A 7179-nucleotide genomic window follows, 5' to 3' on the forward strand; every position below is an offset into this window, starting at 1 on the left:
CAGGTCACAGCCCTGCCTGGACCCTGTGAGGGACAGGAGGAGGCTGGCTTTCAGAGGGGAGTCAGTAGCCCCCGCCTCAGGGTCCCCCTCAGGCCCTGCCTGCTTTGATGGCACAGAGCCAGGCCGGGGCCCAGGTCAGCCTGGAAAGGCGCGCCCTGCCTCCTGTGCCAGCCTCTGCCCCGTGGCTCCCCATTCTGTGCCCCGGCTGCCCTGCCCACCTCTGCCCGGAGCCTTCTCCATGAGGAGGCCTGTCCACCAGCCCCTTCTGTGTCCCATGTCTCCTTCCCCCGCCCCTCATGCCCCTCCTTCCCCACCACCCTCCTCTCCATTTGGTGTCCCTCTTCTCCTCTGGGGTGGGCCCCCTCTGCCCCAGTCCTCCTACTTCTGTGTACCCCCCCCCAAAAAAAAAACCCCACAAAAAAACTAGGAAGCCCTTGGAGCTAATAGGAGGGGTTGGGAGGGAGGGAGGGTGGGGGTGGTGATCTCTCTCCCTGGTGCCCTGGCTCTCCGGCCACCGGCTGGGGGCGGAGAAAGGCTGCTCTGAATGGAGTCAGTGTGGAGACAGGAAAAGCAAACACCGCAGCCGGCCACGCTGGCCGGTTGGGGCGGGGTGGGGGTGGGGGGGTGGGGGGGTGGGGGGGACAGGCTTGGGCAGAGGCCTGGCTCATCCCAGCCTTCCTGGATCACCCCTCTCCTGGGCCCTGAGGGCCCATGGTTTCCTGGACTTCTGCCCACAGTGTCCAGAAAGGGAGTGGGTTTCAGGGCTGGGGACACCTCCATAAGAGACACCTTCGCCCGCTCCCTGCCCCACTGCTCCACCCCCAGCCTCCTTGCCCACCAGATGCCAGGAAAGTCTGTGCCCAGGAAGGGCTGTCTGGCACCTGAGGGCCTGCCTGACCAGCCCTTCTTAGCAGCAGGAACTAGTGCCATCCGCCTCCCGGGACAAGGGGGACCCCAAGGTGATCTGCCCAGGTGAGTGCTACACTGGCCCCACAGGCAGGCAGTGAGGGAGGGGAGACTGTCCTTGTTGGGGCTCCCAGGGACCCCCGCACCCTCTTTGAGTCCCAGAGAATCTGGGACATTTTCCACTGCACTGTCTTGCAGTCTGTCTGGGGTACATGTGATACTTGCAGTTTGATGAGGGAGCCAAAGAGATGGTTCGAGAAACTGGAGGTAAAGTCGGGGTGAGGGGAGGCAGGAGGGACTGGAGTCTGGGGAGCAGGACTCTGGATTCCAAGCCAATCTTTAGACTAGACGTGTGGAACCCCAGAGAGTCCCGGGACGGTCTCCTTTGAGCACTTTAGATTCCGAAAGACTTTCGGAGTGAGCTCAAGAGGGTTCGCATCTCATCCTGGGTGACCCAGCCAGTTGGCAGAGCTGGGACTTGAACCCACCAGGCCCCCTTCAGACCCCGAGGGCAGCACAGTGTGTGCAATGGATGCCGTGCTGGCCCCCTCTGCTCCCCTCTGCGCGTACAGCTTGGTCCCTCTGGCTTTAAGGGACGGGCAGGCTCTGGACAGCACCTCCCAGGGCCTCCTTCTCTGTCTGACCTCCCTCCAGGCCCCATGTGCAGGGCCCAGCATTCCTGCTCAGGCCCCAGGGAAGCCACGAGAAGCCACGGGTGGCCTCTGCCTACGGACCCCAAAGAACAGGGCCCCCTTTGCCCTCAGTGTCTAACCACAGTCCCTCCTGCTGTAATCAGAGCCCAATCCTTCCTGGAAAGCAGGTCAACAGCTGACTGTCCGCACAGCGTCCCCTATGCCCACCGTGAGGTGTCCTGGCCCTGGGACCGGCTGGGAGGGCCTCGCCGAATAAACTGGGCCCCCTCACTGAGGCAGGTGCTGTTCTAAGGCCTTCCCGGTGCCTCACTGATGGTCACCACCCCCTCCAAGGTGGGTTCAGTCGTACAGATTGGAAAACTGAGGCACAGAATGTTGAGGTAACTTGTCCAGGACACACTCCCCAGAAAAATCGAGTTGGCTTTCGAGCCCAGAGCCTGGCTCCAGCCCCCTGAGTCCTTAAATGCTGTCTACCCTGGCTCTGATGCCGGAGAGGTCTCCACTAGAGGTCATGGTGCCCTGTCCCCTGCATCTGGGTGTCTGCGCAGGCCCACCTCTGCTCACAAAGAATCAATCTCGTCTTTAAAGGCACCTGCTCCAAGGGTGGGTCCCCCCTGGGGGTAATCAGACATTTATGTATTCATAGCCTTCTGGCTGGGGGAAGAGGCCCTCCCACCCGGAACTCAGCCGCGTCCAGCTGCCTCCTCACCTCTCGCTCCTCCCCACGGCAGTGTCGTCAGAAGCGAACCAGCCTCGCCTGTGCTCGGGTCCACACCCTCCAGCTGTGTGCGCCTGGGAAGTGACTCCACTTCTCTGAGCCTCAGTGATCAGCTGGGAACTGGGGTTCATGATACACCAGCTCTGTGAGGTTGATGAGGATTGATGGTTCAAGGGGGATGAAAAGACTCTACTGCCCTAGCTGGTTTGGCTCAGTGGATAGGGAGTCAGCCTGAGGACTGTTAAGGGTCCCAGGTTCGGTTCTGGTCAAGGGCACGTACCTTGGTTGCAGGCTTGCCCCCTGGCCCTGGTTGGGGCACGTGCGTTATACTGTAAATCAGAAGACGCCTTAGTCAATACGCCAAATTTATTTGGAGTCCTTTTCATTTCGCTAGCACTAGGCGGGCCCAAAGGAAATCTTGCTTCTCAAATTCTGGGGCCCAATATGGTGGAAGGCTTTCCTTTTTATATGTTTACCCCTGGCCCCGGTTGGGGCACGTGCAGGAGGCAACCAGTCCATGTTTCTCTCTCTGTGTCTCTCCCCCTCCCTTTCGCTCTCTAAAAATCAATGGGGAAAATCAAAATCCTCGGGTGAGGATTAACAAAAAAGAAAAAAGAAAGAGAAGGCTACACTGACAGGAGTCATTTCTATAGAGCTTGTTCCTGGAGAAGTTTCTCTGAACGTATAGAGCGCGGGAACCACCAGGAGGAGGCACAGGTCTCTTTCTCGCCTGAGTGTGAGGCTGGCTCTTGGCGTTGCTTCTGCCCCTCATTGGCCATGGACAGTTCACCGTTCTCCTCTTCCTGTGGGAGAGTGAGAGGGGAAGATGCCATCTGAGCGGTCTCCATCGTAGTTTAAAAAGGATGAAGGCCAGCCAAGGGTCGGTGAGCACAGTGCCTGGTGCCTGTGACATGCTCAGAATGAAGCAGTGAATGCTCATCTCCATCACCCATGTCCACCACCATCATCGACCCACTTCTGCCTGCAAGGTCAGAGCCGCAGCTTTTGGCCTATGGTTTAGCCTCCTTATTACAGATGGGGAAACTGAGGCCCGGAATGGGGAGCTTGCAAATTGGTGGCGGAGCAGGAAGCCGCTCTCCCCCGCTCCCCCAATTCCCACTTGGATCCCCATCTCTTCTCCTCCGCTCCTTTCCCACCTCTGGTCCTCCTCTGGTGTGCCCAGGGTCAGGCCTTGGCACCCACCCACCAGGCAGAGCCCTGCCCGGGAGAGCAGGGAGAGAGCGAGCGGAGCTGGGAGCAGTGGGCCCGGAGCCCCGGCTGCCTTCTCAGCGCTGGCTCTTTGTCTGTGGCTTTGTGATGGTAAGTGCTGCTCCTAAATCAGGTCTGTGACACTGTTATTGTTGCCCAGGGCGCAAAGAGTCTAAACTTTTCCCCTGAGGTCAAGAATGTGGCCAGTCCCCAAGCCGCCTGGAGCAGGGGCCTGGGTGGCTGGGGGTGGGGCTGGGGCCTCACCCTGAGCTAGGTCGAGATGTGGCGAGGAGGGGGTCAGCGGGAACAAAACGCTTTGAAATGCCTCCTCTCCATCACTGCCAACATTGTCCGCTGCCCACGGGGGGCCTGGCACCGCCTCGCCGGGGCTCCGGCCCCCAGCCCTGGCCAGACCCGGCCCCGGCATCTGAAAATGGACAGAAGGTTATTGTCCCTCCCTGCAGCCCTTTGTCTGCCCCAGTTCCAGATGTCTAGGCTGGGACCAGGGAGCTGACCCATGGTGGGCAGGGGGAGGGGACAAAGGAGGGGAGCACGGGTCACTGCATCCTGAGGGGTCATTCCCAGACCCTGAGATCCCACCCAGCCACGGCCAGTCCCCTTCTGGGCTGTCTGCGTCCCGGGATTGTCCCAGTTCCCTCCTCCCTTCCCCCCAGGCCAGGGTCCAGCCTCAGGAAGGAAGGCCATGGGGGTGCAGGAGTTAAGAGCAGGGCGCCTCGGGATCCCCATACGTCCACCTGGTAGCTATGCTCTTGGGCATGTCTGTCCCATGTAGGCACCATTGTACCCGGATTCATTCATTCACCAGGCAACCACAGCGCCCTCCTCTGTGCCAGCTCCGTGCTGGGCTCCGTGGTGGGTGGGCCCCTCTGGTCCTTGCCGAGTGCGGTTAATGGACGTCATAGTAAGGGGTTAACATTCCCACCCGCCTTCTCCGCGTTATCGCATTCTTTTCACAACAAAACTGAGGACGCAGTAGGTCCGGTTCTTGGTTCTTATATCTGTTTTCCAGCTTTGGACACCGAGGCTCTGAGAGGTAGAGCCTCTCGCCCAAAGTCAGGCTGCCAGGAAGCAGCAGAGCCGGGATCCTGGCCCAGGCTGACGGCCGCCACCGAGAGGAATGATCTGCTAATAAATACTTGGAAGGTGTTGAAGGCAGAGCCTGGCAAAGTTGCAGACTCAGCCTGCGGGAGCTGCTGATGGTGCCCATTCCATCCCTCAGTGTTCCCATTTCACAGATGGTGCTACTGAGGCCCAGGCCAGGGAAAAACAGTCTGGGGTGAGGAGCTTGGGGGCACCTAAATAGCAACACCAACAGTGATTCTGCAGCCACCAGGGTCAGCCAGAGGGAGGCAGGCTGCCCAGTTTCAAACCCCAACTCCGTGTGGGCTTGGCTAACTGACTTAGAGCCCCACACTTCCACTTCCTCATCCGTGAAATGGAGATATTCCCTGCTCCACAGGGTTGTTGTGAAATTTAAATCAGATTATACATTTAAATACTTAGCATTGTGCCTGGCACACAGCAGTCATTTAATGGTAGCTGTTATTACTATTGTTCCAAACGGGGTAACATTTATCCTTTGGAACCTTCCTCTCACCTGGGGTCGCCTGAGGACAAGGCTCTGTTGAGGGGCTGGGGGGAGTTAGCAGTTGCTGATGGGGGTGGGGATAGCAATGCTTGGTTTTCTTGGGGTCTCTAGAAGTCATGTGACTGGATACTCCTGCAGGGCGGGGGGCGGGGGGCGGCCAAGGGATGGGCCGGGAGGGGAAGGGGCGGCCTGGGCCCAGAGGAGTTAACAGCTCCGGGCCCGGGCCCAGCCAGGCTGCCACGCTGCAGCCCAGCCACAGCAACGGTTTTAGCCGGAGCCAGGGCGCTTCCTGATGGGCAAAACAGCTGGCTGCCCGGGGAAACAGCTGGCCTGGCCCCAGCCTCCTGAGGACGGAGGCAGAGCCTCCGAGGACAGCTCCCATCTCCGGGCCTGGGAGAGGAAGGCCTGGCCAAGACGGAGTCCTTTGCAGTGGGTGTGGGTGTTGGGTGGGACTAGGAGATGAGGGCGCGGAGGCAGATTCTGGAGCAGAGGCCAAGGTATGCTAGGTCTAAGCCGGAGTGGACGGGGTGACTCCCGCAGGATTGGGGGCTCTGGTCTCCCCTCAAATAGAGAAGATGACGGGCAGGGGAGCAGATGGGGACAAGCCTGTGCTCAGCCCTGGGTCCTCTGGGAACCAAGCTCGGAACCTGAGCGGGAGGGAGCCCAGGCGGGGCTCCTAGACTCCTCTCTGCTGAGCTGCACCAGAACCAGGATTGGGGTGTGAGCTCCTCTGGCCACAAAGCAGGACAGGGGCCCAGAGAGCCCCCAACCCAGGCGGCATGAAGCTGGCAGCTGGTAAGAGAGAGCTCCATCCAAGCATCCCTCAGCGGTGGGCCCTGTTCCCAGCCTGCGTGGGACCCCCAACCCTTGAGCTCTGTCTGGGCACTGGATGGAGTACCTGCAGGCTGCCCCCACCCACGGGCAGGGAAGCGGCACCTGAGACCTCACATGAGGTTGGGCAGGGTAGGCAGAGGGTTAATGGGAGTGTGGCCAGAGTCCACTGGACCGGAGTCGCCTGCCTGGGCTCTTGACCCCCGAGTCCCACAGACTAGACACCCGTCATTTCTCTCCGACCAAGGGGTGTCCTCTAGCCCACCTTCCTAACCTCCAGGAGGAGGGGGCTGGTCCCCACTTGCATGTGCCAACCTCAGCGCTCCTCTTGCCGCGAAGGCCAGCCTGCAGAGCCTGGGCCAGTGGGCAGGCCTGGGAGCTGAGGCTCCCAGCGGGAAGAAGGCCCGGGGGAGGGGGGCAGCTCTGGGGTCTCTAGTTCCTGATGCCAGAGTGAAGCCTAAGGCTCTGGCGCCACCAGCTGGCCTTGGGCAGCACTGCAGTGGCTGAGGGATGGGCGTGAAGATGCTGTGGTGGGGAGACACCCAGAGCTCAGCCAGATGTTGGTCCAGGATGGCCTCTGTCCTATTCAGACAGACGGGCCCAGTATTTTTCCAGGTGTGTCTCCTACTCCTACCTGACCTGGAGAACGAGGCCCGAGGCCCCACAGAACAGCAGCTTCAAACACTAGCCGCCTTCAAAATCACCAGGAAGTGCGTTGGTTAAACCTCCACTCCCAGAGTTTGTGACCCCATAGGGATGGGGAGGGACTTAGGAATTTGCATTCCTAACAGTTGCCAGGTGAGGCTGCTGCTGGCTGATCAGGGACCATAGTTTGAGAACCACTGCTTTAGTCATGCTGTGAATTTGGCCCAAGGCTACCTTCATAGAGTGTGTCTTATTATTCTGTTTTGGAGGGCGGCGGGGAAAAGATTGGACGTGGGATTACAGGTGCTTGATCAGCTACCTACACAGTGTCCCCATCATCTTTCCATTGCCCGGCGGGCCTCGCTCTGGGGCTGGGGATAAAAGGGTGCTGGAGGCGAGCAGGTCCTGCCTCAGAACTCACAGCCAGGCAGGTCTGGTGTTCGATCTTTCCACCCGGAAGTCTAAGCGTCAGTTCAAAACAAGGCCTCAAACAGAACCTATATACAGCTGTACCAGTCAATAATGCGGATTTTATAACCAAAGAAAACACGATAATTTCAAGAGAAACATCAAAAGTGCTTTATTCAAAGTAATGTCCATGGCTCGCT

The 7179-nt window shown here is 59.4% G+C and overlaps 1 non-coding gene across 1 annotated transcript; it reads left to right on the plus strand.

The window, feature by feature from the left end:
• Positions 1–2899: 2899 nt before the first annotated feature.
• LOC114226805 (small nucleolar RNA U3) lies at positions 2900–3119 on the plus strand. Its single transcript, XR_003612914.2, has one exon. It is a non-coding gene; the product is annotated as a small nucleolar RNA U3 (small nucleolar RNA).
• Positions 3120–7179: the final 4060 nt, after the last annotated feature.

This window comes from Eptesicus fuscus, chromosome 15 (assembly GCF_027574615.1).
Source record: "Eptesicus fuscus isolate TK198812 chromosome 15, DD_ASM_mEF_20220401, whole genome shotgun sequence".
In the NCBI taxonomy this organism is placed as follows: Eukaryota; Metazoa; Chordata; class Mammalia; order Chiroptera; family Vespertilionidae; genus Eptesicus; species Eptesicus fuscus.